The sequence below is a fragment of the Anopheles nili genome, chromosome 2 (assembly GCF_943737925.1).
Source record: "Anopheles nili chromosome 2, idAnoNiliSN_F5_01, whole genome shotgun sequence".
In the NCBI taxonomy this organism is placed as follows: Eukaryota; Metazoa; Arthropoda; class Insecta; order Diptera; family Culicidae; genus Anopheles; species Anopheles nili.
Window position 1 is genome coordinate 45,454,797 of NC_071291.1, and position 24,255 is coordinate 45,479,051.

The following is a 24,255-nucleotide window of genomic DNA, read 5'->3' on the forward strand; positions in this document are numbered from 1 at the left end:
ATTTCGCGAAGCTGCGGCGTGGGCTTTTTGTTTCGACTCATTCCAATTATGGTGCATTTATTTTTGAAAATAGAAAACTCAAACCACCATTCAAACGTTTGCCCCGTGTTTTGGGAAATGAACATTAATTCACTCTAATTCACTAAAAAATAGATCTACAAATGTTGCTCCATGGTTGGTTGATCGTTCGAAACTGCTGCTAAGTGTTTGATTAAAAAATTGTAGCTTAGCGTTAACATTTTATCCCAAATTGAACTAAAAGCTCAACCCCCTTTTCAATTCGTCTCTCGAAATCCGCTTCAGCCAGAACAAAGGCATCACCAGAGTGGTTCATTTTATTTGCGTACATTTTGCTCCGACGCGCATCCACGTATCTTCCTCGATGTCAAGCACCGAAACCAATTGCGCATTCCAGCGGGTCGATATTCATGACTACGCCACTCAAACGCCTTTCCCGGCATCCACCCCCCATAGTTGGTTGCATTCGTTCCGGTTTGGAAGCGAGAAAGCCTACGATGACAGGAGGAAGAACAAAAAAACAGCCAAGCCCGCGGCGATGATTACGACGAGCTACTCGATCGATGCTTACGTGTGCCTGGCGCCGATGATGAATTGATGAAATCATCCGCATATGGCTGGAATCATTCCTCGTTTTACAATGTTCGGCCTAACTAGCGCAGCTCGTTAGGGCTTACATTGACGAGAGCGCGAGAGAGAGAGAGAGAGGCCAGAGACTTGTCTACAATGTGTTGGTGGCTTGTTTTTTGCCTTCTTCACCAGGGGTGTATCGGCCACTTCCGGTTCGACCTTATTCCAACTGGCCGCCCACCGGGCCGGGAACGACTCACCCAGCGGGTCGAAACAAAGCCCAAAAACTCATAATTGGCACTAATCGCGCTCCGATCGGTTGGCATTTTGCAGCAACAGCCCAGCGTGCGCAAGTAGCCTGTTGACACAGTTCTACGAGTCGGCGTTTTGGCAAGTGGCCAGGCCAAACAAGGCCCGAAACGATGACTCAAGCAATTTTGGGCAAACCGACAAGCCGAAGCTAAACATACGCTCCAGTCCCAGGGCTGCGAAGAGGAGAGAAAAAAAAGGCATTACACCCGCTTGGGAAAGCACTCGATAAGCACGCTTGTCATTCACCTGACGCGCACGGTGCAGAACATAATAGGGATCTCTGGCAAAAAGAAAAACCTCCGTTAGGGACCCAATTCGTCTCCGTTCCAACTCGGTTTTGGCCAAAACCGGAGTGCTCCGGCAGACGATTGTAGTGTCGATTTCACACCGAGAAGATTCTGCACCTAAGCCCTTTGCAGATTCATCACGATCCATGCGCCTATCCTCGATCTCGCGCATCAAACATCGCTCATGATCATGATCATATTCAGTCTCTCGCTGGAAAGTCGCCACTTCGGTAAACAATGGCACAGTTTTCCGGCTAATTGCAGTTCAATTTGCATAACCATTGCAGTGGCTGGTTGGTTGAGAGCTCGACGAGGCTCGCACTTCGCTCATCCACGATTTGCATCTCTCGGGGGCGCTTTTCGCAAGGCTTTTGCCCCGGAAAAGCTCACACGCGGGCGAGGGTGCTGGAAATTCGGTTGACAATTGACAATTTCCCGACTACCGTTAGGGTGCGACGGTTTCGTTACGTAAACGGTGATAGAATTGCCATCAGCCTAACGGAACTCGGACGGTTACGAGGTCAAAGACGTGGGTGACGGAAAATGTCAATGATGAAAATGGGATGCGACGAAGAGGCGCGTTCCAGATACCCACCCGATGCCGCCAACCCCAAGGCCAAGAATGTGTTTTTGTTGGTCTTGTAGTAACCCTAAAAACCCACGGCAGGTCCACGCCATGTCGCCCAAAAATCAACAATTCTAATTCAATTAATCTGGTTCATCAGTATTTAATTACTCTCAATTAATAAAGAAACGACCGTGTATCAAGCTACGGCCGCAGCGAGCGAAGAAAGGCTCGCGAGCCAACCGAAAAAAAAAACAAGAAAATCCCACAACCCCCCGGAATGTATGGAGCATTATTTTTGCCAATTATTCTGTGTACACTGGCACAGCGCCAGCGCAGCATTCGGACGCACAGAACAAACGCACGCTCGAGTGCGGCGGGCTCGAGTGCTTCTCATATTAGAATGCAAAAAAAAAATATGTTGAACCCGTTAGTGATGGAATCGACCGAAGCTGGGCTGGGAGCCACGGATGGAAGGTCGACCCAGCGAATGGATCGGGTTAGGAATGGCCCCAAGCGCCAAGCCATTAAAGTGTAACATCTTTATGATGGAGCTGAGCGGTCGCTCGGTTCCCGGTGTGGGTATTTTTTTAAGCAAGCGATGCAGCGCTCTCTAGCGGCCACAAGAAGAAGCTCACAGCTCAAACCGACAGATCAGCAGCGTGCGCTACGATGACCGAGGACATTCTAAGGAAGCCCCTCGAGCGGGTCGTTTTTCACGATGCTCCGTTGTGCGATGCCTTCCCGAGCCTCACGACGCCGTGCCACATTTGACCACACGGAACCGAAAGACAATAATATATTTGTGATAATTCTTCTGCACGGAGCTTCGGAAACTCTTTAGTGCCCGCTCGAGCAGGCTAACCTTTCCGTTGAGCCAAGTGAGCACAAACAAGATCTCCCGGACTCGACCCGGAGAATCGTGTGGCAGCACCTACGTGAATCCGCCCCGTGCGCCTCGAAACCCGCCCAAAGCCACCCGGAGGCTACGACAATCCAATATCTCGCGACTCGCAACAGCACCACTGACGCGCGGCAACAACAACGGGCATGTTCGCGTCGCGTCCGCCCCACCGGCTAGGCGTATTTAATTTATCGATAATCAAATGCAAAATCGTGTACAATCAATATTTGTACAGATTATTTATATGCGAACCGCGCCCGATGAAGTTATCCGCGCGCGGTCGGGATTGCAAAATAAATGACTCCTTTAATAGCAATTGGCCACGCTGCGGTTTGGCATTTCAATTTTTCACGGCACGAGCACGGGGATGCTGCCGGTGTCTTCCGTCGATCGTCGGTCCTGGCGGCTCTGTGTACTTTTTTTTTCTTCTCCGCACCACGAACTGGCCGCGAATTCGGCGGTGAGTTATGTCCGCGCACGACCCAACGCTCCAGGGCTGTCAAAACAAATGCTCACGTTCGAAGGGAGTCTCGCCGAATGTCAAAATGTGCGGTCGATCTAATTTTTCCTGCGCGATCGCGCGATCACGATCACGGCGCATATTGAATCGATCGGTGTATGTGTGTGTGTGTGTGTGTCGTTCGATGGGAAGCTTTCGCACACCGGCACGACGAATGGTCGCGCCGTAAATCGTCGTCTTGCAAGTGACAGGCGTGGCGCTGCCGCAGGATTGCACACAAATTATAAGCAAGCGCATGCGTGTCTGGTCGCGGCCGGTGTATGTCGTGTCAGCACGATTCTGCGGATGTTTAGGAGGCCAACCCAAGGTCCCTTGGGATGCACGGCATGGTCTAATGGCACGGGATGGCATGAACATGAGCTCGTTTGCTGCCTCCTCAGGGTTGCAGGACAAAAAATGCCTTTCCAAGCAATTTCTGTCCAGGCGAGTTTGGTGTAATTGGTTTGGTGCATTGTTTTATTCGGAATTAGACGCAAATGTCCTCTGTTAAGATGAGTAGCTTAACGAAGCTTCTTATGTGGATTATATATCATGCTAGAATCTCTGAAACCTGTGTCAAAATCTAAATACGATTACACCCACACCGCTGATCATCGAAAGCAACATTGAATTATTTTCCTCTACGCTTTGCGAGGGATAAAAAACCCCATTTCATGTGAGATTTTCCGCGAGATCGCGTTCACTGCGGTGCGTTTTTGCATCTGCCCGTCGATGATATCTGAATTAATTCATTTTTCACGCTTAATTGAACACCCCATAAATTGCATGCGGCAGCGCGTTGAACGGGCAGAATTAAATAAAATAAACGTTCCGCTTTGTGCAGAACCAGCAGAACCGCAACCAATCGGCAGCAGCAGTTTCGTGCAAAAACAATCATCATTATCATCTGTGGCAGCGCTGGGAGAATGCAAGCGAACTCGCTGCTCAACACCACCACCTTGGCTGCAATAATCGAATCAACGGTTTCGGTGTGTGTGCCGTGGCTGCGGCGTTTGCAAAACGCTTTTCCGCTCGACTGAGCACAATCAGCACGGCCAAATACCGCAATTCATTAGGTTCGAACCGTGGGGAAGCCAGTTCCATCGCCGCAGCTCGATAAGTTTAACAAATCATTACCTCGATGGGTCGGTAAATGGGCATCCGCACCACACACAAATCGCACGAGATCTGGCAAGACTCCAGCAGGTCATATTTCCACCACACCAAACCCGGCAGATCGATCTCGTCGGCACGTCCAGGAAGTGCACCGAGGCGTCGAGCATCGAACATGCCACGGAACGTGTTTGTTTTTGCAACGGCGATTTGATTAAAACTCGCACCTCGGACTGCCCAAAGCGTGCCCAACGTCGTTGCATAACGACCGCTTTCCACGGCCACGGGTCACTTGCGGGAGGAAAGCTCCCAGCAGCATGCCAGCGCGGTCCACCCGGTCACAGGACGCGCGCAACCCGGCGGTATACCGGTGCAGAAGCGTACCTAAAGAACCAGAACATTATGCAAAAGCTGTACACTGTATATCGCACATAAAGATGCAAATTAAGATAAATTGTCCGACATACGGCTGCCGGTTTGTGTAGCCGGTACGGTGCTTGCTCGCTGCTCTCTTCCGGTAATGGGCTTCGGTTGGCCCTTTTTCGACCACAGCCCACGAGATCATGAGCATCCACCGTCGGGGAAGTTTATTGTCTTTAGAAAACGGCCGGTGGCGGTTGGGTTCGGGCACGCTCGCACGTCCTGCATCTAGAATTTGCGGCCACCAAACGGGCGGTCGTTCTCTTCGCTACAACCAAAGCGCGACCAAAGCGATCGCGCCCAGATCGTACCCAGACAAAGCAGCAGCAGCAGCAGCAACAGCTCCCAGACCAGTTCCCAGAATAAAAACCAAACTTTAATGGCGGGAGTAAAATTCCGAGTAAAATTCCGTGCCAAGCGCATGAGAGATCTGTTTGCGCAGATTTAAAATTGAAACAAATAGGCAATCAATTGTTCCCCCTTGTGTCCGGTATGGGCGCTTTCCCCCATCTCGCGCACCCATTTTCCGACCCCGTGGGTGCGCCGCGATGGGATTTATAATAATTTGCGTGCCATTTTGCATAAAACGGTGCAGAACGAACCGAACGCAAACGGCGCGATAGCGTCGAGAATGGTGAAAAGCTCCGTGCGCGCGACGGAGACGGTACGCTAATAAAAAGTAAATAAAAAACAAATAATAAAGCTCAGCCACGAGTCAGCCCCGGGAGAGGAGGGCGACCGATTTGTACCGTAAACGCAGCATAAACGCAAGGGCAGCGAGGAAAAACCCCAACCCCTTTGGCAAGCGAACGGCGCAAACGGCGGGCAAAGCGCACGCGGTAATAAGAATAAAACATTCTCGTAAACATTTAAATTACCCATTAAATGGTGGGTATAAATTTATTAAATTACACGCCACTGCCACCTCGCCGGTTGCTCGGGTCGGTTCATTTCCATACGCGGCCCGTTTTCCACCATTAGGGGCGTTTGGTTTTGGCGCATCAGTTTTGATCGGAAGCCTGCTGATCTGACCTGCTGGAAGAGGGCTTTTTTGTTCGCGCATCACCATTTGGCCACAAAAAAAAGCCTTCCGCGTTGCGTCCTTTTTTTCCCCCCGATCATCTGGTGGACGGAGTTTTCAAAAATCCACGCGATCTTGCGCTTGAAAACTCGCGATCGTCTCCAGACCGGCCAGTCAGACAGAATGGCAGGTTGAAGGAGTGCAATGTCAGAAGCTCGACCTAGCGATCAGTGCACGGTATGACCTCCGTCCGTCGACGACAACAACTCACGATGTTAATTCGAAACCGTTCATCTGGGTTACGGTCGGTGTTTCCTTGTGCCCACGAAGGGCGGCCAGCTTGTGAGAAATCAATCAGCTGACGAACACGTTGACACTGACAATGCCCCAGCGAGCGAATGATTGACCGACGAATGCAACGTTGGCCCATCGAATGACATTCGATCGTGGCGTGGAAGGTCGCGTTGACCGCGTGCAAGCGGATTGGCTCGCTAATTTTTCGCTCATCAACCGTCAAGCGGAGGCGAGTAGTCGGTGCCATCTTCCGAGTTTGCTCACGGTGGTCTGTTTGGACCTGCCAGGTTCGTGTCACTGTCACGTGGGTTTGATCCCGCTCACGGATCGGTGGATTCGATGTTTCCGGGACCCTTTGCGCCCTCTGTGCCCTTTGATTTATTGATATGTCATGTCCAGCGCGCAAGGGACGATTTCAATTCACCCTCGATCGAGGTGGAGCTGGTTTGGGTCACCACTCCCCAAATGTCTCGTGCTCGTGTGTCCGAAGGTCTGGGTGCTTTGCGAGAAACTGATCGAACGCGTTCCGTTTGCTTGCATTCCAAGCCCTTTCGAAAGCATCGACCATAAACAGTCATTCCCCACGGTAGGATGTCGTTCCTTAGCCCAAGGTCGATCTCGCCGTGCACGAATGAATCTCCCGCTTCGGATGCTTTATGGCTACATGGGGCACGGAATTCCGGACGAAATGTGCCCATAAAAGGTGGAAAACCGGAAAGGAAATCGAATTGGTCCGTAATGTGGGTGGGTGTTCGGGTGACAGGGCACGAAAATTAATTATATCAATATCCAACCGGCCATTTGCATTTTTCAGCCACCGCAAGCCGGCTGGTTGCTGTGCAGGAATACAAGTAGCACCTTGCGGCGATTGTGCGATCGTATATTAGAAACTAATTGAAAATTCGAAAAGCTATTGGGGGAAAATTTACAACCCTCTCGGTGCCGCAAACCATCATCGATCGTCTCGGAATGGACAATCGGTAAACTTTGTCGGGAATTCCCACTGTGTCGGTCGGTTTTTGGATGCATTTTCTCGCTCGTGTGCGCTTCTCAAGAAGCGAGCCCTGAATGCAATTCTTTTCCCGCTTAAACTCCCGCAATGCGGAGAAAGCGCAGCGGTGCTGAGTTCACATAAAATATGATGCGCGGTAGCAAATGCAAATATACGACCTGGAATGCCGACCCACGCCAACGCCAACGCCAACCGTTGTGTTATCATTCGACAATTGCGTATGTCGAACGGCTTCTGGTCGCGTGCATTACCCTGCTGTGCTAATTCTCGGGCGCCACGGTCTCCGCGGGAAACTCCCCGACGGATGCAGGAAAACCAGTGCCCTGATTATTGCACGTTTCCACGAATGCACCCCCCGCGTGCAACGAGTGCTGCTTGCGAGCGCATAATTAGGTCAGAACAACTGCAACTCCTGCCATTATCAACACCTTGATTATGCTGCCAATAATCAACGACGCGCAGACGTAATAGCTGCTGCCCTGTTGGTTTCGAGGTAACTGATGCATGTTACACACGCGTATTGTGGCGAGCTTTTACGAACTCGTATTTCTGAGCAATTTTCTTTCATTTCAAAAATGTTCAAAAAACAATAGTATTTCGGTTGTAAATATAATTTTACAATTGTGTGTTAATGTTGCTGGTTTAAGTTTATTGTAACATTTAAAAACTACAATCTTTTCCGCATTAGTGATTAGTGTCTAGTATATGAAAATCATAAAATTTAAAAAAATCTAGTTAATTTAAAAACAATCATAAAATTTAATGATCTTTTGTTTCATTGTTAGTTGTTTTAATAATTCTTACATCAATTACTATATCATTGTTGATCAATCTTCTTCAAAACTCCGTTCTATGCCTAAACTAAACACATAATTTGTTATTTCCATTTATACGGTGATGTAATTGATCATTGGCACTCAATAGAGTTATTTTACCATAAGTTTCCACCGAAGTATTTTTATTAGATTTGAAAACAAAGTACGGTCTAATTTTAATTTAAATTCCACTGCAACCTTTCGCATCGCTTTCGACCCACAACGCCTGTGACGATCTAATCGCGCGTGGCTCGTGCGGAAGTTCTTTTGCCCTTTAAACGTACTTTCTACGGTGTCTTTGTAATTACCTGCCCACAAACAAGGTCACGATCCCCGAACAACGCCAGAGCATCGTTGCGAGCTCGATTGTTTTTTCTTTTGTCAGTACGATCTTCTGCAGTGCTGCCCTTTTCTTCGCAGAATCCACACAACTTGACCGATTCGTTGCTTTAATGCGTAGTTAGCGACATTCCAGTGGCAGTGAAAGGTGAAAGGAAATAGTGGTACGAGTTGATTTTTTGGCAAAATTTTGCATCCACCTCGCACCCTAACGAGCGGGTGTACAGTAGATGATATTAGAGCTTCCAAATTACCCGTTTCCTGGCCATACGGAGCTCTTGTTTGCTTGACCCGCCAACGAGGAAAAGGCCAACGACACCCATACAAACGCGAAATCGGTAGTCATTTTCGTACAGCGTGAAAATCATAGCTCCAACGCTTATAGGTAGACCCTTGTCAGTCATCGGCAACTTATCCTGCTGGTCAGCGTGCAACAACGATCCATATTTCACCACAATCCACCGAAGATAACGGATGCGGTGCAGTCAGCCAACACCGTTCCGTCCGATACGCTTAACGTGAACATATTTCTTCGCTCGGATAATATCTGTTCATCCTGGGCGGGTCCTTGCGGGTCCTCCGCTCGATGGTCTCTCTTTCACTCGCGCACTCGCTGCTGCACTGTTTTGTCGTCCTCAAACACGACGCGCCAACCGCGAGATTTTGATCTACACAACCCAAAGCTCGCAGATGAGAGATGCCTTCGCAAGGGCTCGAAAGGCTCCGGTCCGGCAGCGCCTGCACTTTATTGATTCTGCATCCCCCCGAGGGCAACACTGATATGTTTATACGATCGCGGATCGGTACGCGAAGGATCGAACGAACGGTCGAGAACAAATTTAGCAAAACGCTAAGCAGACGGGGCGAACGCAAACGTGGCCGTGGCCGTGGTCGGTTAACTGTTTCGTGTGGTTGAGTTTCTTTAAATTGATTGCTGATGCGCCTTCACCCGCGGATCTCTCCGAGTCGTGGTATCGCGTTCTCGGCACGCGGCACGTGAGGGCAAGCACCGAGGAGGACAAGTTATTTATGCGCGTTGTAGGTACCTTCTTGCGTTGAATTACGCCAGAATGAATCATGTAAGCTGTCGATGCCCAGGCGAGTGGCGGCGCTTCGTGAAGGTTCGGGAAAAAAAACACCCTACCGTGGGTGAAGGGATGAAGGTGCTAGAACTTAGAATCGCAAATAGCAAACCCCCCTTCTTGCGGACGAAAAGCGAAAAGCTTTGCTGCACAAATCGCGCAGCTTTCGTTAATCAACCGGTGGACGCCCGGACCGTGGGATGGTTCACGGCGGCCACGGAATGTGCAGAATTTGTGTGCGATTCTCGCGCGATGCTTCGGTTGGCTCTCTTGCAACGCTGGGCTGGGTGGCTGCTGACCAGCTGCTTGCTCGATGCTGGAGGACCTCCACAACCCAACATCATCGGGCGGCGTCGTGGAATTGATTGCGAGAACATCGCGCTGAAACCACTCGCGTTTTGTGGCTGATGTCCCGCCGGCGATGCATGTGTAAACGGAAATCCTATAATTCGTCACTTAATCTCTTGATCGTTGTTCGCTGTTGGGTTGGATTGGGTGAGGTAACATAACAGGAGAGTATGTTACTTGGTGGGGTTCTGTTTTTTTTTTATTATTATTATTTTGCGTCAACTCCCTCGTCGATCGCGTTTTGCGTCGATTTTCATCCGCTGTGCGCGCGCGTGCAATGATTTGTTCATCGACACACGTGCCCCCACGGTATCAGTGGTTTGGGTTGGGCTCGTTGTCGAGGGTTGGTTCGAACATGACATTGTCAGAATATCGGTGAGCTGGGCAGTAGATAGACGATATGCTAACGTGATGCCTTTAACCCTATGCGCCGTAAAAGCGCTTGCATGTCGCAAAGAATATCGCATGCAAGCTGAAGCCTCCCGAACAGCGTATTCCTGAGGCGTTTTGTGATCGTGTAAAAACAAAACATTTTCTTGATGAAACATTTTTAAAATATAAAATGGCACCTAAATCATGAGACTGCAATTATTTCCTACCAACTGTGGTATGTTTCTTTCCTTTTCTTTTGTTACAATTCTTTGCACTATGTTTTTAACAAATATTATCCTGCAAACATTTGCTTTTGTTGCTGGTTTGATTTTGCACTTTGTTCAAGTGCAGGCCATAATTTATTTCATGCTCGCGCTCTCCATGTCATTCGTTTGCGCCTCGATCGCACCGATAATTGTCGCTGCCGCAGACGCTGGAATGCATTCCCGAGCACTCGCGTCGGCAGATCAGCAAACGGCGCTGCTGGAGCAGCAGCTGTGAAGTGAACTCCGAGCGATCGAGGCGCACACACACACGCACACACATACACAAAAAAAGGTATCTAAAATGATCGAAGCTGCTCGGAATCTGCGCGACTCGGACAGGGCAGGCGGAATTTATGGCCCCATAGATAAGCCCAGGGAGCAGCGGTCTAAATCTCGCGTCCGATGATGAAACTGGCAGCAAGCTAAAAGCATATGTGGATAGGAAAATGGCCACACACACAGACACACACACGCGCGTGTGCAAAAAAAAAAGCCCCCACTGTAACGAAATTGAATAGAACAAAAGGTCTGCTGCACAGCCAGATCGGCGTCATATCGTTCTAGCTGTCCGCGAGATACTCCCTACCAGCGCGATGGCGTGTGTTCGAATCCTTCCGGTCCATTTCACCGCGAGCTGGCCTGGGAAAAGGGCCTGACGTGCCGGTCTCTACCCCTTTACGACACGGTACGGTACGGCTCACTAATCTTATCAATCGAGTGCGATCGAACAAATCCCAGCATAGTGCACGGGACCCGGTGGGGCGAATATGTTCGCCAAGCCGCAGGCTTCTCGATGCTTGCCGCATTTTCCGTGCGCTTGTTACACATGGCCGTGTCCGCGTTCTCACTCGCGCGCGCACGCTGTACGACATGGAAACATGAAATATTCATATATGTAATAGAGAGTAAATTTTGCGCTCACGTTCCAAACGGTCGGGCCCCCCCCTTTTTTTTTTTTGCTAGTCGAATTAAGCAAACACCGGCGAGCGCTCGTTGCCCAGGCTAACGATCAATAAAAGCGCGCGATCGCGGAAAGGAGAAAAGAAAGAAGAAAAAAAATCCAAAGGCCCGCAAGAAACGAAAACCAACGACAGGCTCGTGTCCGGTTTGGGGCCATGGGGCGGCTGAACCCGACGCGCGGTACAGATCAAATTTTCCCGATTGCACCGGAAAGTGCATCCCACCCACCCGTGCGGTGCTGTTTTTCATGTTTTTCATGCTCCCACTCGCGCGAGCGCGCGCGCCCTGGTCATTGACTCGTACCTCGATCGATCGCTTGCGCTCGCGACGGAGTCCGTTGGTGATCCGTTTCGGTTCGTCGAACGAGCGTCCTGTTCCTGTCTTGGGTTGGGAAATGTCGCCCGTGAAAAGGTCGTTGCACCAGACCAGCCACAGTGCACAATGTGGCGCGGAGTTGTCGCAGACCCGACTCATCGTGTCACGACGCATCCACGGCTGCCCGCGTAGTCAAATTACATAATTAGCCCACCGGACAGGACACAACCGAATCGTGTCCGGTCCTTCGATACGAACACGCAATCTCACCATTGTGCACAGGTGGTCATCATTGGCCAGCCAGCTTGTTGCTGCCTGCCAACGCTGTCAACGAGTCGTCTACTGGGCGCTACTGACGCACTGGTCCAATTGAAAGTCAATCGTCGAATGAGCCACGCTCTAGCTCAGGCATGCGCGAGCATCTATGACAAGGTGCACCCAAGCTATGGGTTACGCAGGGCGCATGTAACGCGCTGTATTTGGTGTGTGCTGTCTCGAGCCCTTTTATTCCACAGGCGGCGCGACGAACCAACCCCACCGATGGCTGGCCGGAACATCGTGCGGTCTTCATCGGCGGCGGCGGCATCATTCAAAACCCGGTGGCATGGGGAGGTCACCAGCGGGGATGCAGGATGCATTGAAATCGGATATTTTGACAGTTTGATATGTAAAACAGAAGCAGGAACAAATTAATGAAAGCAGAATGGGGCGCGCCGGCAGCCACATGCAATCAGGAATTCCTTCCTTTCGGGACGATCGAGTCTCGAGCAAAGGAAGCGCGAGCGAAATGCGGGATGGCGCCGTGAGACAGAGAGAGAACAACCACGATCACTCGATCGAGCTGGATCGAGCTTGGTTCAGAGTCAGCGCGCACACGCTGTCCGTTTTTGTGGTCCCGCAAGCCCAAATCGGGCTCGCGTAAGGATGCAAAAATTCTTTCCCTTTTCCGGTGCTCCACGCGCGACTTCGGCGCTTTTCCCGAACCGCCAAGCTTGCCAGGGCCAAGATCACGCGATTACACGGCCTACGGTTCTCACAGACGGGTTCCTCATTTGCTCGATTCTGCGCCGAATCGAAGGCACGACCGCTGGAACGCGGAATTGGCGACGCAAACTGGCAGCACAGTGCAGACGGTGCAATAATAATGAAGAGTTTATTGAATTATGCTATCCCGGCTGCGTGCGTTTGCGTAACGGCGTTGGCTGCGGTACGCATGCATTCCTGCTGGATGCAGCTCCACGCTAATAAGGATCCGTTTTGGTTTATCGTGATCTTTCCGGCAGCCGCAGGATCGACTGGTGGGTCAACGTGGTGCGCAGCTGACGAACGTTGGCATAACGAGATCAATCCCAAGTGGATGGTTGAGCGAAGCGTTCGGTGCAACGGAACCGAAACATATTTAGAGTCGGTGCCCTCGCTCACAGTCGAAGGCAAAAATGCAGAATAATCACCCCCTCATTCTAGACTATCGAGCTCGAGTTCAAGTAATCATATCTTTATAAATTGCAGCAAAAAAAAACCCGTGCAGTACGCAGCATTTGCGGGGCAACGTTGGTTCTTTCGCGAGCAAGAATACATTTGCTCCGACGCGCGCTGGTAACGGATATCGTTGTTCTTGTAGCAGCGTATCCGCAAAGGCCAGCTTGCGTGCTAAGCAACAATGACACTTGGCTTCCGCGTGGCCAACGCCGAAGCTTCATTGCAAACGTCAAATGCAAAGCGCACAGTCACGTAATGGCGGCTCTGTGCGCTGCTGCCTCGTTTGCATCAGGTTGCATACCCACGAACATCCCATTAAAACCGCTTAATTAGTTTCATTAAACAGAGAAAAGAACGAAATTCTCACCACTGACCACCGGTGGTTGACGGCCCTTTCGTTACCTCGTCATTCACCCCGTGACGTCACGACACTGGACAACGAACGATCCAACGAATTGTTGAGGTTAGTTCCCGCGTTCGGTCATCCAGTTCCAGCTCCCGCTTGCGGTCCCTTGTGGCTTGGGCGTCCCAAGTATGGGCTCGAGTGGAAATCGGGAGTAATGAATTGCAAAAATAGCCTGTATTGCTTAAAACAAATGAGCAATCCCTGTCGGTGAAAGATATGCACATCTTGATGAGATACGCGGGCTCTCCTTCCGTCCAGCACAGCCACGCTGACCAGAAGAGAACGAGCGACCTCTTGCGCTTGAGCAGCGGGAAGATTTCGAGCAGATAAATAAAATTGGATGCCACCCGGAACTGCACTGCGACTGTGACGGGACTGGGCTGGGCTGGTGGATAATGAAGGTCGAGAAAGAATGGCGAGCGAGCGATTGTTAGCGACCCATGCTCGTGAAGTCAATGGATCTAAACAGCTTCCGAGAAACTGCCACGAATGGAACATACACAAGGCTTCCGGAGAAGGGAACTGCACACGCACGGTTGCAGGTGCACCCAAACGACACGACACCCCTTTCGTGGAAATGCGCGGGTCTACGGTCGAGAATAATGTGAGAAAATTTGCACCACATAACAACGGCGGGCTTTGCTAAAGGTGCCCCTAATCGGCTTTAACGGTGGTGGTGAAATTGTTTAATAGTGCCGCCTTTACGGCTTGGAGTCGTTTTTTTTTCTGTATGTCATTTTAGCTCATCTCAGGACCATGCATCCATTTGTTTTGGATGCCTTTTTGGAACAATTTCTGTTTCTTCTCATCGTGGTCGATTTCAAAAGTCCATTTAATGTACATCCCATAAGGAATGCTGTGTGATATTACAACACACACTACTACTGATGCTTTGATGGCGATCAATACGTTAAATACCAACACATAGCTAGTCCTTAGAACATTTCTTGTGCACCTCAAATAGGAGCAGCTTGTTTTGCAACTCCACCATAATACGATTCCGCCTGGGGTGGTCCAAAAATGGCTCTCCGCGAAGAATGATTTATGTTCCATTAGTATTACATCCCGTACTCGACTGACTCTGTCGGCGGTGTCTGTGTAGCGAATTGTTCTTATCGTTTTTTTTTTCTTCTGCAGGCCACTGAGCACGGCAGAAAACACGTGTGATACATGATGGTACCATTACACGGTTAAAAAAGAGCATCCCAACAATGGGAGCAGATTTAAAGCCACCGAAACATCTTTTAAAACTCATATGCTATATTGTTCGTTTACTGATTATGGTTGATTACTTTTAAGACAAATGCTCAATTTCATACTCAATTGTCATACACCGCAGGATGTTATCACAGTCTGGTTCATTTTGAAGCGATTCATCGTTATGAACCTTTATGCCTAGCATTATGAAGCATTATTATTCCTCACCAATTGCCCACCGTGTGTATCCGTGCGGTCTTTGTCCCTAGAATCAGACGTGGTAGAACTTTTCCCCACACCAGCCATCGCGCCATTTTCCGTGCAGAATATGCGGTCCATTTTTCCTCCATCCCTTGTTTATTTTTCATTTCCCACTGCCTTATCATATCGGTCACACATTCTGCTCACTCCGCGCAAAAAAAAAAAACGAAGCCACAGATCGCGAGAGTCACGGTTCTGCGAGCAACGCCCGGGTCGTTAGCCAAACGGCCGTTACCAGGCGAGCCCGCGGCCACAACACGGACCAGATGATCGTTCTCGGAAAGTGCAGCTTTACAAGTCGTTAAAGGTTGTACACAATCTGACATGCTACCCTCGCAGCGCGTTATGAGCACAAGATCCTGGGTCCGCTTGCACTCAGGTTCCGATTTCCACGCGAGACCAAACGGCAGACGTCCCGAGATGATGCCTTCGCCATGGCTTTTGGCTTTGTTTTCCATTCCAGCCTGCACACACCGGACACCACATTTGCGGTTTTGCGCGAACAGGCAAACAGCTGTTGTATCGTTTTATTTCCCATTTGTTTCGATGGTGGGTCCACGAGGAATCACCCATCGAGCAGGGGAGTTTCGCGGAGTTTAATGACTCCAGGCAGGCGGAAAATCAGCCTGACGTGTCGCCGAAGTTGGCGAAGCGGTCGGTCGCATTCGATAGCCGATTGTGATAATTTCTCGCCTGTTATTGCTCGCCTTGATCTGCTAATTTCTTCGCTAATCTCCCCTAGTCTTCCAACGCTGGTGCGTTACAGCCGTGTGGGGCGGTTGTTGTCCGCGAGTTTGAGATCCGCCCTACGAAACCGTTACATTCCATCGTTACGAGCCAATAAAAAACAGTTTTGCGACCGCGTTCCGACCGAGAGCCTCATGCGCACGTGACGCAGCCCATAACAAACAAACCGACCGTGTACCTGGCTCGCATCCGATACCGGCCTTGTAAGCGTATAGTGATCTAATTACAGCGCTAATTAACTAGCTAGCTAGCTAGCTAGCTCTCCACCCGCACCAAGCATAACCGCGGCGTCGTGCCGGAGTGGTGAAAAATAATTAATTGCAATCAATGTTCTGATTTTTGCCAATTTATAATCACCCCCAGGTCGGGGCAGAATTTGTGTACCGTAAGCGAGACTTCCTGCGATTGTGCCGGGGGCTAGCTCTGGCTCATGGCTAAATGAGCCCCGATGATCGCGCAAACAAATGAATGAACGGCTCAAAACACACACACACACACAATGTTTAACGTGCGCCCGTTAGCGGATGTTCTCGCCAGACGGTGGAAATATTGCTCACCAGGGAAAAAGGTACATCGCGCCTCCCCGCAACCGGAACACGGAATTCCGAGTGAAAACCGAGAGTTCGAATGCCAGAAAAGCAGCCAATATAAATGGGAGCAAAACGGGTGGGTGGGGGAAATTACGATCACACAAACATGGCTTCCCTTCATTCCCGTCTTCACGGCCGCTAGGTTGGTTTGCAGACGTTTCGATTCGCGGTGCTCGATTTGCCCGGTGCTGGCTGCGAGGAAAAGCCCTACGGAAAATCGCTCGGGATGGGTAATTATTGGGCAATGGACTTCGACCGGTTCGGTTTGTGGTTCGGTGAGTTCGTTAGCACGGCCCCCGTCCCCAGAGAACATGGGAAATCGCTGGTTGCATCCCATTCGCGGCCCTTTAAATCCCGGAACCAGCAGCCCAAGCGAAAGGGCGCGCGCGCGAATTGGGTGATCATTTCCGTGCGCGTGGAGGAGGTTGAGTTTTTCCGCGTTTTGATTAACTTCGGATTAATTGGAAGTGGTGGTGCGTGCGGGAAAAGGAGCTCTTTCTCCAATCCTCCCCCCGAAACCCGTTGGTTTATCAGAGAAGCCGTTTATCAGCATGCAAATGGGTCTAATCGTCGCGATGATCACCGACGTCGGAACGCGCCCTGTGCCGCCCTAACGAAGGCGCTCGATCCTCGTTCTTAGCCGTTTTGCTTTAAGCGCACGGGCAAACGGATTAATGAACACTTGCGCGAAGAGGCGAGAGAGAGAGGCCAAAAGGGCTCCAGTTGGTATCTGACCCTTCGGTTCGATTTGCACCACTGCCTGGTACGTTTCGTTGAAAAAAAAAAACTCACCCAAAGGTGGCGAATGAAGGGACGGACACACCGAGTGTGGCGATTTTCACCCGAAGTGAGGATCGCTGGGTAGCGCATAGTTTCGGCGGGAAAACACACACTCCGTACGTGTGGAGCTAATGGAACTGGACATGCGGAAAGCTCCGGTGCATCAAACAATTAGAGGGTTTAGTGGCCCTTTCGAGGCGCACGAGGTGCACTATCCGTGTTGAAACGAACAACGCCTGATCGAGCACCAGAATGTAGTTCAAAGCAATTTTCACCAGTTGCTGTATCGGGTTACAATTTGCCACTGCGCCTGGTTGGTGTGCCCGGTGGGGACAAAAATGTCCTAGCCGACGGCTGGTGTTGGCCTTTGTTTTGTAGGGCATCCGATTATCAAGGAGAACAGATTCAATTTACTGTAATTTCTGCATGTTTTCCGGTTCTGTTTACATCAAAATTTGCTCAAAAATAAGTTCGTTTTTCCATTACTAATTGCTTAAACGATTGAGCTTCAGTGATTCTCTTGTATGTTTATCTTTTATTTTAATGAAAAGCGTGTTCCTTCACCTTGCAGATGTTCCTCCGACTCCCATTGTGGTTAATTTCGTAATTAATTCCAATACCATCGAGAACAGCTCAAGTTTCCCCCGGGTGTAATGAAAACGCTCCGGGCATGATCTAGTTTTCCCTGTCCCTTATCCACGCGAGGGAGTCTCGACGACGCGTTCTATTCACCCCGCCTGAGATCGTAGATGTGGGCCAAAAATCTTGGATTTTCTACTGCTCACCCACCCAACACAGGGTGGGCAAACGCTTTGTTCTGGCACGCACACACACACACACACCCGAATGCCACATTTCCCCGAGTGGGACTCATTTCCGCGTTGCGTTGCGTCGGCGAAAAAAAAAGGGCACCTCTCGCTGACAAACAAGATGTTGGTGAAATGGAAACATCGTTGCAGGGAATTAGCATTTAAAGTGGAGCCCTCGACTCGCGCTGGTATGCGCCCAGTGAGGCCAGCTCGTTACGCGAGGCAACAATGTTGTGGTGAGCTCGATCGACACGGATTATGTGAGCGCGCGTGGCTCCAGTTGCAGAAGGGGTCGATGTTGCGAAAGATAACACCTTCGAGTGCGTAAAACGTAACACTATCACTCGAGCCAACCCTGCCCAGAATGGGTGATGGTGATAAAACGATCGCGACCTGGGGAAACTGATCTTCTCCGTTCTGGGATCGCATACCACTTGGTGGGTGGGAGGATAAATATGTCAGTGGTATGAATTCCACCCTTCGAGTGGGTGGTAAAATGTTGCAGATGAAACCAGCACACCCAAACCAAACAAAAGCTACCGCGGGGCACACCATTGTTTCTAACGACGGAAGCAAACATGCCGACAAAACGAGTTGACGCCGTTGTGATGATCGTATGTGTGTGTGTGTATGATCGCCAAAGGGAGTGTTCACATCTGCGATTGCCCTTGTTCCCTAACGCTTGGGTGCTGGCCTTCCGGCAGTGTCTATTGTTTTACTGAGCCCATCGTCTCGCGCGTACTTTCTTCCACCTGTACCGGTGTAGGGAAGCCCTTTAAGCTCGTTGAGTGAGGATCACACAAACGCGCACGCGTACGCAGTCGAATCCACTGCGGGAACGATAAAGCTGGCTCACAACGCCATCGTAACTTGATTTGCAGCAGAAATGATGACCGCGATGATGTTGTTCTTTTTAATCCAATCACTCACGGGTCTCGCAGGGCGGCGACGGAAACGTGTGCCACGCGCAAAGTGGAGCAAAACAAATAGGTTGTTTTTACCCATCGCGGGATAAGGGCCTCCCTTTTTTGTTTAATGCAGTGTGACCTTTTCTTGCTACCCATCGTGGTTTCCATCCGCCCGATGGCGGCAAGGTCGATGGGCGAATGGGTTGTGTAGATAAAAAAAAAAGGCAGCAACGAAAGACGACTCGTAACGACTTGGTTTTTGTGGCTATGTAAACCAACGGGTTGCAGCTTACAGCTAAGCTAATCTGCGTTCGAAAAACAAACCATCGCTCATAACGCAGGCGTAAATGTAATGACGCGTTGTACCCGTGTGTGCAGCACGTACAGAGCTTTTCGCCGCCTAAATACACAGACAAATCCCGTTGATCCTCGGGCGTTCAGCGTCTGGAAAGCCCGCGAGCTCACGAAACTAGACTGATTTCCACTGCCCATTCAACCCTTCGGTCGATCAATGAAACCAACAGTAAAACAGAAAAAGCGCGCGCTCAGTTACGCCCAAAGTATTAAACACAAAGCCCGAACCAAATGCACACCCTTTTAATAACTAAATTCATTCAGCCACACACAGAGCAAAAAAAACCCTAGCGGTGTCTGGCTGCGCTTTATTTCAGCGTGTTTTTTTTTTCTTGCTTCGCTTTTATTTCTTTCACATTGCGCTCCCGTGTGCATCTCGGGAAGCGTGAGTTTCATTCACCGAACCAGCGGCTCTCGGTCGGGAAAAGAATGAAAAACGTGTAACCTTCCATGCAACGCAAACGGCCCCCAGCGTTCAAACATCGGCGTGTTCGATTAGAGCACAAAATTACATATTTTGAGGCATCCATCCCATCTGTGGCGGCTCTTCTGGTGGCCCAGTTTTCGGGCGTTCGTTACAGTTAACTTTCGCTCCCATTCGAACCAGTCCGCCTGGTATTTGCGCCCAGACGCACTGCAGCCGTTCCGTGGCGCATCAATCAAGAAATTTATTAAAGTGTTAATAACCCCCAGCGCCCAGCCGTCTATCAGCCCTTCGGTCGCATGTGGGATTCGGGATGGCGAGATTATGTTCTTTTTTTTCTTTTTTTGCTCTTCTGTCCAACTGCACCGACGTGTTGCTGTTTGATCTTAATTGCAGCCGAGGAAAAACCTTTCCTTTTTTTGTACATTGTATGGTCGGAAAACCGGAAATGCGCCACTCCAGAAACCAACGTGTCTCAGCCCGCGTATGTCGTTCTCGGACGGATGGCCCTCACCTTGCTGATGAGCTAACGAGCGTTTTCTCGCTTCCCGAGTTCCGCGGAAAAGGGTTGACCGAAATCTTCGACTGGCCGTCTGCCAATGTTGCACGGTGGCGCATTCGTCGGCCACTAGCGGTCCATTCCCACCGACAGATGGCTCACCGACACGTCCCAACGTCCGACTGGCCGCGGTTGATTGGGTGCTGTGTGGCGCTTGATTAATGGCACAAATGGCCTCAACTCACTGACGAGGCTGGCGCATGCAAAAGAATCAGCCACGTGCGGGAAACGGCCGTCATCCGGATGCGGACGGTTAGCGAAAGCTTTCCCTTTTTTTCCCGATGTAAATGGGGTCGCTTTGGTCGGCAAGCAATTAGGCGACGCCATTCCATTCGCACGGCGCGTGGTGTGCGTTTTCGAGGGTGTTTCACTAATGTGTGCGAGGTGCAAATTGTTTCGGCAGTTGCAGTTGAAGTCGTTTGCAGTTGAAGCGACGAACTCGCCTCCCTTTGCGTGATTGAGGCTGTCGGTGGCATAAAGCGGATGGCGAGCAAATCCGGTAAATTGCCATCGCGTGGACAATTCACTCTCGTTTCGTTGGCGGAAGCTTTGAAACATGGACGCTCAAAAGTACGTGACACGCGCCGTGCCGTTAATGAGGGCGAAGTGGCGTTCGACAATTTGTAAAACGATTGTGGCATAAGTGGCTGATTTGGCGAACCTGCTTCTGTCCGGTTGGAAAAGCGAATTTGTCACCTATTAAATGCGTGTCCGTAAAATGAGCAACAACCTCGTTGCGTTGTAGCTAAAATTGATAATTATGTTGCTCTTACAAGGGATGATTTTAGAATTCACTCTGTTTAATTAAAGCACACGATCGGCGACAATTTTAAACATTGTTTGTACGCGTATGAACACGCAAGCAGCCCCCATAGAACCCATTGTTAAATAAGCCATAAGACATTCTGTCGCTGTTTCTTGCGTACAGATTCGCTGTTAAATAATGCTATCTGGTGATGGAATTTTAAAGCTCACCGTCCTTTGTCGGCACATTCATCGCACGCTCGTGCTATTTCTTGGCTGCTTTGGACTAAAAATATCGTTCCAACATTAAACCGAGACATGAAATCGAGAGCGCATTCCTTCCGCGACTAGCCAAAGCGTGCCGATTTCAGTCGAAATATCGAATTTCCCTCGTCAACCTACGCCGTGTCATCGTTCGCACAAAGCTCATTCCCAAGACGGGTGGTCGATGGCCACCCAAGGTTCCCGAAAATTCCTCCCATTCTCGCGATTACCATTTGTTTCTCGCTGCATTGCTATGCAAAGTGGGCTCGACGCAACCCTCCGAGTGTTCGGGTTCAAGGTGGCACTCATTTAGCTTATCTTCTACCGCGGATGGTTCGGCCAACGGAAAAACGTCCGCGTTGGAATAGAAGATTATGTCAGCCATAATAAATACCCCTTCGGTTCGCTTCGGTCCGCTTCGGTTCGGTGCGGGAAGAATGTTCAAAAGGCACCCGTACCGCGGAACCGTCTATCTCCGACGCCATCGATGGCGAGTTGGCATCGGTCCGGTGATTTGTCCGGTTTCCTTCAACGGCTGGGTGAATTTACATTTTACGAACAACTGACCGGCTGCCCGAACCGTCACTTGGTGTTGCAAATACCATTCTTTTGCGCCTCCACGCTCGTCGAGCGTGAGCCGTGAGGGTTGTACTTTTCCGCCATCACCAGCGCGAGAGCAGCACCAGTTCCGGCAGTTCCGTTTTCCCTCGATCCGATCGCCGATAGCATCATGAAAACATGCCGCCTAAGGTCCGCTGGCATGCGCGGAATACAATAATCCGCGCTTTATTACCGGCGGAATATGCAAATGTCACTCATAAAATGCACTTTTTGTGTTTCCGCGCATACCTCACGCGTGCGTGTGCGGGGATGTGAAAAATTGCCCCCGTAACGATTGTTGCGAAACCTTTTGCCCTTCTGCCGATCGCCGTTTGTCAAGATCGAGAGCGTTGTTCGTGCCCAAATGATATGCTCGCCCTCGATGGAGTCACCTTTTTTTATCAGCTGTGTCGTGTTTTTTTTTTCCTTCCGATCACGAGCTTTCGATCGATCTCTTTTGCTCCATCCGGCGATGTGGGTCGGGAGTGCATTTTTCAGTCGGGATTGCTCGTCGAGGGCTCGTTGGGGCATTACTTTTGCGCCCCAATTTAGCCCTAATGGAAGCCGTGATTTTTCCTCTAATTCTAGTTCTCGCAGTGGCGAGTGGCTTCATTCCAAAACTTTCTCCGTGTTTGGCGGGGGGTGGTTAATAGCACACACACACACACCCCCCCCCACACACACACACAGTGACAGCGAGGGCCACCCACCCCAAAGGCTGCTGGAATGGTAATTTAGTTTTCAACTTCACCACTCGTCGAATGCACGCACGAACGGTGCAGACGAAGTGCATCAGACGCGGCATTTTTTCCCACTTGCCGAAGGATGCACCTGGCCATGCAAATACTCGCGCGAAAGCCCACCGCGAGATATGTGCGCGATTTAGCCGTCCTTCGCGTGGAGGCGATCGACGGGGCCACAAGTTAAACACCGTTTATCAATGCCATTATCTGGGCCTAGCCTGGCAGGCGCACATTTGCCGTAATACACGCTTTATAAACTCACTGCTGGAGCTGCTGGTTTATCGGAAGCATCGCGGGCGTTTCGCTTCCTGAGCCAGGGCTCGCTTTCCCGGCGAGACGACGCGCTGCGCCTGGGTGCTGATTGCCATTTATTTTCATTTATCTACGGTATAAATTACCGCCAATATGCGGCGAATGGAATGGCATCCGCAACACCACGCGGGCCCGCGCAAACGATACATCGATGCCCATGCACGCCTCTTCGCTCGTATTCCTGCTGCTATCCCGTTGCTGCTTGGGTCGCTTTGTTCACACCTTTGCGCAGGATGCACTCGAGTGCACTTCGTGGACGGAAATGCGAAACAAAAAGCTTGAGCTCGGTTTCGCGCGAGGTGTTGTGAGGTACGACGTTGTCTCCGTGCGTAGGCCGCCGTGATGGTGTGCTGGCTGCTTCGGTGTCAAAAATAGGCATATTATTACCGGTAATAACGGGCTTCGATGGGCGCTTCCGGACTGCGCCGTGGTGCTGCGTATGGAACGGCAACATGGATGCAGCAGCAGCATAATCGGTCGGTAAATTGAATGTCAAAATATATATTCACTGCCAAGCAGACGGGTAGCCTTCCTGCTAGGGCAGGTTGGAAAGCCAACTGGCAAGTGCGAGTTCGAAACTGGAACTTGCAACGGAAGGCGAGTGACTTACGCCGGATCGACACTAACCATGCGTGGTTAATGCGCACACATTCGTCATCGAAGGCGTGTCCCATTGTTGGCCCCACCGATGATGGTGATTTGAGCGCAAGAATAAGCCAGAAACCCACAATCATGACCCCGGACGGCTACCGAGAGTGACAAGCCATTCGCCCATTGTTGCGATTGTGGCGACGTTCCGAATGCGACGTTAAATGATGATTAATGAAGCAATCATCAGCGGGCGGTGGTGGCCACAATTTTTATCGTTGCATTTATGGTGAAATTAACAACTATTACTCCCATGAACGAGGCGAACGGATTGCTTGTTGTGGCATTCTGCAACGAGCGTGTGAGAAGGTACCATTCAACGAAGCTTACAAAGAGGAAGCAGTCCACGAAATGATTAGCACTCTCGTGCTGTAATATCCTGGATACAGGGACCTTACATTACGGTCAACACGAGGCCAATGTCATGTGTGCCTTCGTGAAAAAGCTTCTGGCGTTCTGACGTTGAACGTCCATTGAACGTTGACAGAAGAAAGAAAAAACAATAGTTTTTTTAGAAATTAAATTACCGAAATTTTTCTTTTAAACCATCTATCCTCGTGAAATGTTTCATAACGCGCCGCAACTCCAGAAAAGTGACCCGATGGACGGAAACATTTTCGTGGGAAATCGCATTTCCGCCTTTAATTGCACTTAGTTCCATTTTCATTTAGTCGATGTATGAATTATTGCTGGTGGAATGGGTGTTTGATTGCATTACAGTTACAATCGCATGCCATCGCTCAACGGAACCGTTTGGCAGTGACGTAGGCAGCCCTGGCTTGCGCAACATCGAGCATAATTCTGTGGCAACCTACACACGCCCGTACCCGGTACTAACTGCTCCGAACACAGAAACACACTTCTCGCAGCTATAACCGTACACAATTGACGCTCGATCTCGATCGATAGCCCCCGAAG